This window comes from Pongo pygmaeus, chromosome 7 (assembly GCF_028885625.2).
Source record: "Pongo pygmaeus isolate AG05252 chromosome 7, NHGRI_mPonPyg2-v2.0_pri, whole genome shotgun sequence".
In the NCBI taxonomy this organism is placed as follows: domain Eukaryota; kingdom Metazoa; phylum Chordata; class Mammalia; order Primates; family Hominidae; genus Pongo; species Pongo pygmaeus.
Genome location: NC_072380.2, coordinates 82,541,532 through 82,552,930, shown reverse-complemented (window position 1 = coordinate 82,552,930; position 11,399 = coordinate 82,541,532). Strand labels below are relative to the sequence as shown.

General features: G+C 38.4%; 1 pseudogene; it reads left to right on the top strand.

The window, feature by feature from the left end:
* The first annotated feature begins 2,924 nt into the window (after positions 1 to 2,924).
* LOC129042092 (small ribosomal subunit protein uS13-like) lies at positions 2,925 to 9,425 on the top strand (annotated as a pseudogene).
* The last annotated feature ends 1,974 nt before the right edge of the window (positions 9,426 to 11,399 follow it).

The following is an 11,399-nucleotide window of genomic DNA, read 5'->3' as shown; positions in this document are numbered from 1 at the left end:
CCACTCACACTCTACATTTTTGAGGCTTGTAACTCATTTTTAACAAGGTCACTTTGAAAATGTCTGAATCAGAGGCCCTAAATTGGCATATGGGAATCCACCAAAGCTACCTTTGACGTATAGAATGGAAAACATGTCCTATATTTGTTGCCTGAATGTGAATTCCTACCTTAAGTGGACTCCTTTTTTTTTTTAGTGTACTTCTCTTAAAAGCAAAGACATCAAACAAAATATATTGCTATCAGCCCTACAGTGCCTTGTGTACTATAGATGCTCAATAAATATATTTTGACAAAAATCACTATTGACTACTATTCTACAGACTTGTATGTTCTTTCTCTTGGAAATAGAATTATGTTATGAGACCACAGTATTTCTTATTCATATAATTTGATGGGAGGAAAGACAAAATAAACTATAAATTCAATTTACTGACTTACTTATTGAGGAAATTGAGATATTACCAAGTAAAATATAAATATCCAGTCCAGCTTTTTCAAAAGACAGATATGTAAAAATATAGTTATTGCTAAAACTGGTTTGTGACATGCTTTTTCAGTTTATTTAATGTAATTATAGCCTGTAATCAATATATAAACAATAGAATTCCCAAGTAACACATAAATCACTGAAAGAAATAGATTAAAATCAGCTGTTTTTTGTTAAAATATTGGGGCTTTAACCAAAACATAGATTTTTAACTTTGCTAAATCTAAACTTATTATAGGAAATATACAAATACATATAAGTATGAAATTACCATTAAAAAGAATTTTTATTGTAATTTTATTTCCTGAGAATTCAGCATTTATTTTGTTTTTGTGAGTGAACCCTAGGATTTTACTTTATTTTATTTATTTTTATTTATTTATTTTTTGAGACAAGGTGTCACTCTGTTGCCCAGGCTGGAGTGCAGTGGTGCAATCCTAGCTCACTGAAGCCTCCATCTCCCGGGTTCAAGCAATCCTCCTGGCTTGGCCTTTCGAGTAGCTGGAACTACAGGTGCATGCCCCTAGGCCTGGTTAATTTGTTTTTATTTTTGTAGAGACAGAGTCTTGCTTTGTTGCCCAGGCTGATCTCAAACCCCTGGCCTCAAGCAATCCTCTCACCTTGGCCTCCCAAAATTCTGGGATTACAGGCATGAGCCACCGTGCCTAGCCAAAACCCAGAATTTTCTGAGTTCAATTTTGCTTGGCCAACTGCAAGTCTGAAATGAAGACCCTCTCATCTAAAATCTTTGTAGAGCAGATACATCATAGAAATATTTCATTTGTAAATCAAATCCACAGATCTACAGAACTGTTTCATTTCAAAACTGTCTACTTCAGCTTCACTGTCAGGAGAATTGTTAACAGATTCAAAACCCGTAATGAAGATGGACTTGCAGTATCTTTTCAATGATAAGTATTAGCAAGTAGTGTAAATACCTGTCTAGGACTCATCCATATAATCATCTGTACCTATGGTTATCAACCACTGGTTTATTTTTATGTCCTCCCTAATTTTGTGTGCTTAAGAGCACGCTCTGATTTTACCATTTACTATTCCGTTCAAATAAACCTTGATTCCTAGTCTGGTGCTAAATACAGAGTGCTCAAAAACATGTCTTTCAAGTGTATGAATTGATTTGAAAACACATCTATATCTTTTAAATCAGAACTATATGAATAAAAAGTATTTTAGTAAATTGTCAAATTAGGTTGGTCACTGCCATATCTTTCAACACTATGTAAATAGTAATTGAAACTAATAGACTATTTGAAACATATTTTAATTAAAATTCATATACAAACTCATGTATAAAGTATATGTTAAGCTATGTATTTTACACAGATTTCTGGTATTAAAATTATCTAAGCATATTCAAGGTTTGAAATGCACATAGCCCAAAGAACGAATACTTCATTCATCATGAAAGACTAATTTGTTTTATGAGAGTGTGGAATAAGCATTCACCACATGAAAACATTTTAGTACAACCACCTTTCACAAATAGTGTATTTCTGGTTTCTTGCTCTACAGTGGAAGAGCTACAAAAAGCAAAAGCAAACACCTTTGTGGTAATCAATAAGTAGCATTAGTGCTACATATATTATGCTTCCAACAGAGTTGGGTCTATTTTTGTTTTATGTTTCAATGTACAGCATTATCCTTTGGCAATGTCAAGAGAATGAAAAATGTGCTGTTTATAAAATGAAGTATTGAGTTTATTTTAGGTATCACATCTTACAAAAACACTCTCAAAATGCAAAAGGGAACCCTTCAAGTTCAATAGAATAATGTATATTGGAAAGGGATAGAAATAAATTATTTATTATACATAATAAAATATTTATTTAATTTAAAATATATACACATAATTCCACAAGCCAGCAAAATTGAACTGTCATTTTTGAGATTCTCAGCCAGTCTTTACTTGTCTGCATACATAATTTTTACATATTGTAATGGAATAAAATCGCACTTTCATAAGATGGAGTTTAGTGTTTTAATGTCATTTGCAACAATTTGCTGTATTATTGCCATAAAACTCCAACATACGGCTTGTTTTGAGCATTTATCAGTGGAGACCTTCATTTTTGGCCAGATTTCGTAAATCCATTTATTAACTAGAAATAAGCTGATAAATAAGATAGAAAAAAACCCATTATTTATTGAACTCAACGTACCTTTTTTACTTCATTTCCTGGATTCTTGAATCTTTAATCCAATTAGCATTAGGCTGTGGAGTATGAAAAATAATCGGCAAAATCATTACTCAGGTGAGAGTTCCTTCTGATGACCTGTGTGTCTTCCTCCTCACTCCAACACTATTACTTTACCTTCCAGTTAACAAACGAAGCAACTATTTTTTTTAATTGAGTGAAAGGGATCATTTTTGTTTTCCTTACAGATTATTAAACGTAATGCCGAACTAACCTATCATGACAGCCAATGGGGCAGTGGTTGAACCAAAGAAAGGGGGTAGAGGGGAGGAAACTGAGCAAGGAACTGCCACAAGGCAGAAGAAAACATTTGGAGATGACTATGTTGGCTATCTCCATCAAGGTGGCGGTTTCAAGGATATATACATATGTCAAAACTTACCCACTGTAATTAACTGCTGTTTATTGTGTGCCAATTATCCCTTTATAAAGCTGTAAAAAATGTAGTGCTATTGTAAAAGTAAAGATAATTATTAAAGTAAAAGTAATTATCAAATGTCTGTGATGTTATACCATTTTCCTTAAAGGGGCAAGAGATTTTGCCTTTTTATCTCATTTTATCTGTAAGGTATCCTAAAATTCAAAATTTTGGGAAAGCTTACTTAAGGCAAGCCTAATTTTCCATATATTGTTTAGCTTGCTTTCTATTACAATTCATAGTTGCACTTCACCATTATTAAAAAATACAGGTTGGGCTCAGTGGCTCATGCCTGTAATCCTAGCAATTTGGGAACCCGAGATGGGAGGATCACTCGAGCCCAAGAGTTCAAGATCAGCCTGAGCAACAAAGTGAGACCCTATCTCTACAAGAAATAAGAAAATTAGTCAGGTGTGGTGGCACACTCCTGTAATCCCTGCTGCTCGGAAGGCTGAGACAGGGGGATCGCTTTAGCCCAGCCATGATCACACCATGGCACTCCACCCTGGGCTGACGGAGGGCGACCCTGTCTCAAAAAAACAAAACAAAACAAAAACCCCACACACACAAAAACAAAAGCAAAAGTCCTTTAACTAAAACTAAAAATAAAACATGTATTAAAGCCCTACATTCTTTTTGAGTGTACAAATCATTTTTGCTGATATCTTTATGATTTTAGTCTTTAATCCTGTTCTTGAAATTGATGATTGAGATTTAAAACCTCATATGTATTACTTTTATACTCTCCATTTATGGTTAATTATGATTGTTCCGTATTTCCCCTTATTCTTTCCCTGTATAAGAAGACAGTGAGATGTCAAACAAGATTCTTAGGGATGACTTTACAACCATCACAACTCTGGGAGAAATTGCCCCACATGTGTACAAAATGACTTTAATCTAGAAAGAAACATAAATTTACAAATAAAGTAGCAAGCAAGAAAGGATGAAATGGAGGAAGGAAGGGAGGCAGAAAGAAAAATGCATACATTAAGGGGAATTACAACACAGAGTTACAGCACTCCTGCTTTATTGTAAAGGCATACTCAAGTAGCTCCACTTAATTGAAAGGCTTGTCACCTCTGGGACAACCTTGTGGATGCTTTCAGTCTCCACAACTCTGAGCAGAGAAATTGCCTTCATTTAGCAGGAGCAATCTTGAAGGTTGGTGCTCACTCTCATTCCCCAGAAGCCATGCACATATTTTTATCAGGCTTCAAACATAAATGAAAGAATGGGGCCTATTATAGTATTGCTGCAAAACATCTCAAAATTATGCATTTATAATTCCTGAAGGTAAGCTGATGTGCACTGTACTTAGCTTGATCCAGACAAATATGTTTTGGCATGAGGCAGAATAATGAAAAATTGGTATTTTGAAATTTGTGAAGGTTTTGAAATGCAGAGACTCCAAAATAGTTAAATATTGACAATAGCCACAATATATCTTCCTTCTTCTTATATGAGATTGAAAATCATACAAAAACATATATAGTAGTTTCCCACAGTAAGTACCTGAGATGAAGTGATAGCTTTTGTTCTAAACTTTTTTTTTTTTTAGCAAATTAGCTCGGCATGGGCACATGTAAGATTGCCACACAGAGGGCATATTGCTTGCTGAGCAATTTGCCCTACAGGATAGTTGCTATGCTGCCTTGCTTTGGGCACACTACTAAGCTAAATTCCTGTCTCCTGTCATCATTGACAGTAGAACAGCTGGAAATTAAAGATTGCAAGATACATTATAATTTTTTCCTTAAACAATTTTTTTAGGTAACAGCAAGTTATTTTTATTTTTATTTTTAGAGATGGTCTCACTCTGCCACCCAGGCAAAGTGCAGTGGCGCAATCCCAGCTCACCGCAGCCTTGACCTCCTGGGCTCCAGCAATCCTCCTGCCTCAGCCTCCTGAGTAGCTGGGACAACAGGCATGTACAACCATGGCTGACTAATTTTTATTTTTATATTTTTAGAGACAAACAGGTCTTGCCCAGGATGAAGTGAAGTGGCATGATTATAGCTCACTGTAGCCTCAACCTCCCAGGCTCAAGGGATCCTCCCACCTCAGCCTCTGGAGTAGCTGAAATTATAGGTGCACGCCATCATGCCCTGCTAATTTTTGTATTTTTTTTTTTGTAGAGACAGGGTCTCCCTATATTTCCTGGCTGGTGTCAAACTCCTGAACTCAAGCAGTCCTCCCTCCTCAGCTTCTCAAAGCACTGGGACTATAGGTGTGAACCACCATGCCTGACCAGCAAAAGTATTCTGAGAAAACCTTTGAGGGGAAGTATAGCATATTTTTATCAATCCTGCCATGAGAACCATGTGAATTTTCTCAATTTTTTTTCCTTATTTGTATCTCATTGTAATCAGAGATTCAAGTGTATTTTATTCAAAATTTAAAAAATTTTAGACTTTCCTTTTTCACTTAAAAAAAACCTCAATAAGGACAGGTTTATGTGAACTGATTTTTGTGGCATATAATTGTGACATTTATTCATACGTAACTAAAATACTGAATTTATGAAGCTGGAAAAGCCACAACATCCCAGTTATACCCTGCCTGGTTTGACTTCCTAGAAAGTGAATGTAAACCACTGGCTTGCGATCATGTTGACGGAGTGTCACATGGCATATGTCATAAATTTGGGGACCACAGAGCTCCTCTCCTGGCATCTTCCTCCTACCGCCAACTTTCAGCATAAATAGTTTGCTCCAGTAAGTTGAGAGAAATTGAATGGGCAGAGGCTGGGAGAAGGAGTACCACTTATATAAACTGTGGGAAATCACTACTCAACTTTTTATAACATTAAGACACTTTGTAAGGGCTTTTAGAACATTCAAGCAGAAGGTTATCGAGCTATTTGCTTGGGGCTTTTTTTGGTACTAAAATATTTAAATGATATAACACTATGTTGCTGACCAATAAAAGCATTCATACTAAAAGATAATCTGAGGAAATTTAACTGCTTTTAAATAGAGATGTAAGATTAGTAAATGAAAAGGTATTATACTTTATATATCTGATTTTAGTAGATCATTCGTGTGAACACATCCCTACTTATGCTCAGATATAATTCTCTACCTGATGATATCTTACTCTTCCTTTTTAAAGTAAAACTTATATATTTAAAGATTCATAGTTAATTTTCATTATATTTCTCATTTTACTAGTTTCTCTGTTTTAATGAAATGCTCATTTTTCCTCCTGAAAACTGAATTATTTATTACTAACTTCAAGGCCACTTTAAAAATATTAATTTAATTGAGAATTACAATTTGGCACAATGTTAGAATATAATACATACTGAATATAATTTAGGCTTTCTTGGCTTAAAAACAAAACCAGGCCAGATATACTAGTATTACTGTGCCCACACCTGTAACCCCAGCAGTTCAGGAGGCTGAGGTGGGAGGATCACTTGAGCCCAGGAATTCAAAACCAGACTGTGCAACATAGGGATAAATTTAAAAATTTAAAAATTAGTAGAGTGTGGTGGCACACACCTGTAATACCAGCTACTTGGGAAGCTGAGGCAGGAGGATCCTTTGAGCCCGGAAGTTTGAGGCTACAGTGAGCTATGACAGTGACAATGCACTCCAGCCTCAGCAAGACGCTGTCTCTAAAAAAACAAAACCAAAAACCAGTTCAGAGTTTTGTAGTGTCTCATCCTCACCACCATATTCATTCATTCACTCATTGATTCATTTCAGCTCTATTTTTTGAGTTTACTACATCCCGGGCACAGAACAAGGTGCAAGAAATTTTAAAACAAATAAATGCATAAGACAGAACTTGCCCTCCAGGAACTTGGATCATATAATATTGAATGGGTAGATCAAAGAACCACTCACTAAAGCTTTCTAGTTGACAGCATGCCAGGTATCAAAGAGTTCACAGTGCCTGCCTTTAACTTAAAGCATGACAGGTTTTCTGCTGGTCTTTTAGTCAGTTCTTAGTTTATATTCCAGTGCCCATAATTACGTCAATTTGAATTGATTTCTTCACTACAATTTCATGTAACTATATGAATGATTTATAAAATCAAATATATAAAGTGTAATACCTTATCATCTATTAATCACACTGATCTGTTGAAAGGCAGTTATTTTGTTTCTTAGTTTTATTTTAGTATGAATGTTTTTATCGGTCACATAAATAGTGTCATATCATATACACATTTTGCTTGCTCTGAAACATGTTCAGTATCTTTAAGAGTGCATTAGTTTAGATTATCAGTTGTAATGGATGGAATAACTAGTCTACCCCCCAAACTTGTTACTTCCCAATAGAAGGTACTAGGTCATCTCTTTTTTGGCCCAGAGGCATAAATTACCCCACTATGAAGAGAAGAGTTTTGCTGTGTACTTAGCATCTAATTTTTATTCTCTGCTCAGATTTATTTCATGAATAATATACCTGAAAGAGCTAAGGGAAATGATCCAGACAATTTTGGAAAATTCAGCTCCATTCACATTCCCTCCTCTGATTGTGCCTTAGACCTGTTGCTTGGAAGAGCAAATGAGTCGTGGACCCAGACTCAGGCTAGGGAGCAGGCAGTCCTAGGGCCATAGTGGCACACAAAGCCCCTAGCACCAAAGGCATCACCAGGCATAGGCAGTGCAGCCAATGGGGAGGGTATGGGGTTTACATCATCTTTTCTACTTCCCACATCTTATCCCTTGTGTTCTATCTGAATTAAAGACACCACCCAGGTGCTAAAAACTAGACTCAGTGTGCAAGCAAAGAAGACAGTATCAGGATTGATGTTGAAATTTAGGCTGGATAAGGAGGAAAGTGAGGATTTGATTTGGGTGAAGCACGGTAAAAAAGTAATAGAAACAATTGATCATGGATCCGATGGGTGGAATAATTGTTGCCATTGAGGCAGTAAAAGGAATGGGGTGAAAGTGGCTAAGAAGGTAGAGGAATGGGGCAGGGAACAGGATGTGAGGAGTTCAGGGAGGGGAGTTAGTTTAAGCTTCAAATTCTAGTGTGGCCACCAAAGGGAGGGGTTGGGTGGGGTGACAGGCAGTCTTTAAAGGAGAGCACCACTAAATTCTCAGAAATCACCACTAAAGAACTCATCCATGAAACCAAAAACCACCTGTACCCCAAAAACTATTGAAATGTTTTAAAAATGCAGATTTAAAAAAAAATAAAGGGGAGCACTGCAGGTACTGAGAGCCCAGGGTGTGTGATTCTTAGAGAGATGGTTGGAATGGAGATGGAAATAACAAGACCTCATGCTTAGTGCAAGGATGCCTTCCAGAAACAGGAGTGCTAACTGAATTCCAGCTTTGGGAGGGTATTTAGTATTGCCTAGTTTCTAGAAGAGGCATTTCCATCATTGCTTATCACCTACCCTCCGCACATGTTAACGTACAAGTAGGAGTTTAGTGGCTGAGATCTCTGTTTATGTATGTCCTTTAGAACTGTCCTAGTGGAGCGAGTGGCGCTCACTTCAGCAGCCTGGACATTTGAACACTCCACCCATTTGGGAGGTGGGGCACTTGGCAAATGATGATCCACACTGCCTTTTGAACTGCCCATGAGCTAGGGATGGTTTGTACATCTTCAAATGGATGGAAACAACTCAAAAGAAGAGTAACACTTTGTAAGCAATGAATATTACATGAAATTCACATTTGCGTGCTTAAATAACGTTTTACTGCAACACAGACCACCCATTGTTTCATATTGTCTGTGGCTGCTTTCCTACTACAAAGACAGAATTGAGTAGTTAGGACGGGGATCACGTATTTCACAAAGGCTAAAATATTCACGATCTGGCTTTTTGCAGAAAAAGTTTGCTCTTCCACAGGAGGCCTGCACACCGCCGCTTGTGCTGCCGCCTTATCTCTTGTGATCCCTGAGAAATTCCAGCGTATTTTGCGAGTACTCAACACCAACATCCATGTTGGCAGAAAACAGCCATCACTGCCATTGAAGGTGTGGGTCAAAGATATGCTCATGTGGTATTGAGAAAGCAGACACTAACCTCACCAAGAGCACAGGACTCTCTGAGGATGAGGTGGAACATATGATTGCCACTAAGCAGAATCCATGCATTCAAGATCCCCAACTGGTTCTTGAACAGACAGAAGGATGGAAAGGCTGGAAACTATAGCCAGGTCTTGGTCAATGATCTGGATAACAAGCTCCGTGAAGACCTGGAGCAACTGAAGAAGATTCCAGCCTGTAGAGGGCTGCACCACTTCTGGGGTCTTCGTGTCTGAAGCCAGCACATTAAGACCACTGGCTACTGTGGCCATACTATGGCTGTGTCCAAGAAGCACTAAGTCTGTGGCCTTGTCTGCTAATACATAGTTTATATACCAAAAGAAAAAGGAAAAGAGAAAGTTTGCTGCTCCCTGCTCTAAACATTAAATAACCGTTCATTTGTACATCCTCTGGAAAACAAACTATCTGCTGTATGCTAAGGATCCTCATCAAAAAATAAGACATTAATCACAGGAGAGGCCATTGTGCAGCTAAGAAAAGAGATCGAGATCGGAGCTGAGGGAAGACTGGGTTGGCGGAGAGCGTCGGGGACCCTGTGCTGGCTCTACTGCTGCTGTGGGACCAGAGTGTGCTGCCCGGGACCATCTGGCACAGATCTGGGGTGGATTGAACCCAATTTTACCCTGGTACCCCACTTTTGTAGCCAGTTACTCGTTCCTTTGAGTCTCTGCTTATTATTCCATGAAGTGGGATAGTGATTCCCTCACTGGGTGGTGACATGTGACAGCCTTTACAGAAGGCCTTGTGCGGAGTCAGCCTTCAGTCACGTTCTCTTCCTTCCCCTTCATTAGGGCGAGATCTCCAAAAAGGACAAATTACAATTTATATCACCAAGAGACCATTTCACACACCGCAGCAATGAGAGAGAAAAATTTTCATCTTATGATCTCCTGCACTTCAGAGGATTCAATTAGAAAGTATAAGGAAAGGCCAGGCGTGGTGGCTCAATCCCAGCACTCTGGGAGGCCAAGGTGGGCAGATCACCTGAGGTCAGGAGTTCCAGACCAGCTTGACCAACATGGTGAAATCCCATCTTTACTAAAAATACAAAATTAGCCAGGCATGGTGGTACATGCCTGTAACCCCAGCTACTTGGGAGGCTGAGGCAGGAGAATCACTTGAACCTGGGAGGCAGAGGTTGCAGTGAGCCGAGATCGTGCCATTGCACTACAGCCTGAGCAACAAGAACAAAACTCTGTCTCAAAACAAAACAAAACAAAAAACCACACGAAAAAAAGAAAGTATAAAGAAGGCTCAGCCTTTACACTGAGCCAAGTGGAGGGAAAGAGTATAGTGGAGATGAAAACACACTGAGATGTACCATGAACATCCCAATCAGGAGGTTAATGCATTACAGTACAGCCATATGACTGAACATTATATAGCTCTTAAAAGAAAAATAATGAGTGGGGCACAGTGGTGGCCCCTGTAATCCCAGCCACTCAGGAGGCTGAGCCTAGGAGTTAGAGGCCAGCCTGGGAAACATAGCAAGACCTCATCTCGAAAGAAAAAATAAAAATAAAACGTAACAACATTTTAATGACATATATAAAATATGAAAGATATGATAGTGAAAAATCACAATATAAACTTGTATATACAATATGGTATTAACTGTATATTTAAAAGAAAAAAACACAAAAAGAACAGCAACGAATAAAAAGCTCATGAACTTTTTTTAAAAACAGCACTTTGGCCAGGCTCGGTGGCTCACACCTGTAATCTCAACACTGGGAGGTGGGAAGACTGCTTGAGCCCAGGAGTTCAATATCATCCTGGGTAACATAGTAAGACCCCGTCTCTACCAAAAACACAAAAATTAGCTGGGTGTGGTGGTGCACACCTGTAGTCCTAGCTACTTGGGAGGCTGAGGTGGGAGGATCGCTCGACCCTGGGAAGTGGAGGTTGCAGTGAACTGAGATTGCACCACTGCACTCCAACCTGGGCAACAGAGTGAGACCCCATCACAACAACAACAACAACAACAACAACAACAACAAAACCAGCATTTTGAGAAATAATTCACATACCAGGATATGCACCTTTAAGGCAAAACACGAGACTTCAAGAAAATTTGGACTTGCAGTGGATGCTTCAGGTTGCCTTGGCTCTGAGCCACGGGCTACACTTCTTTACTCTCTTAGAGGAACCTTGCAAGAAGCACTAGTTTAACGAAAGCTTTCAATTCCCTAACTTTGCAGAAAAGAAATTTGGGCCCCAGAGAAATGAAGAGACCTCCTTAAGGACACGTA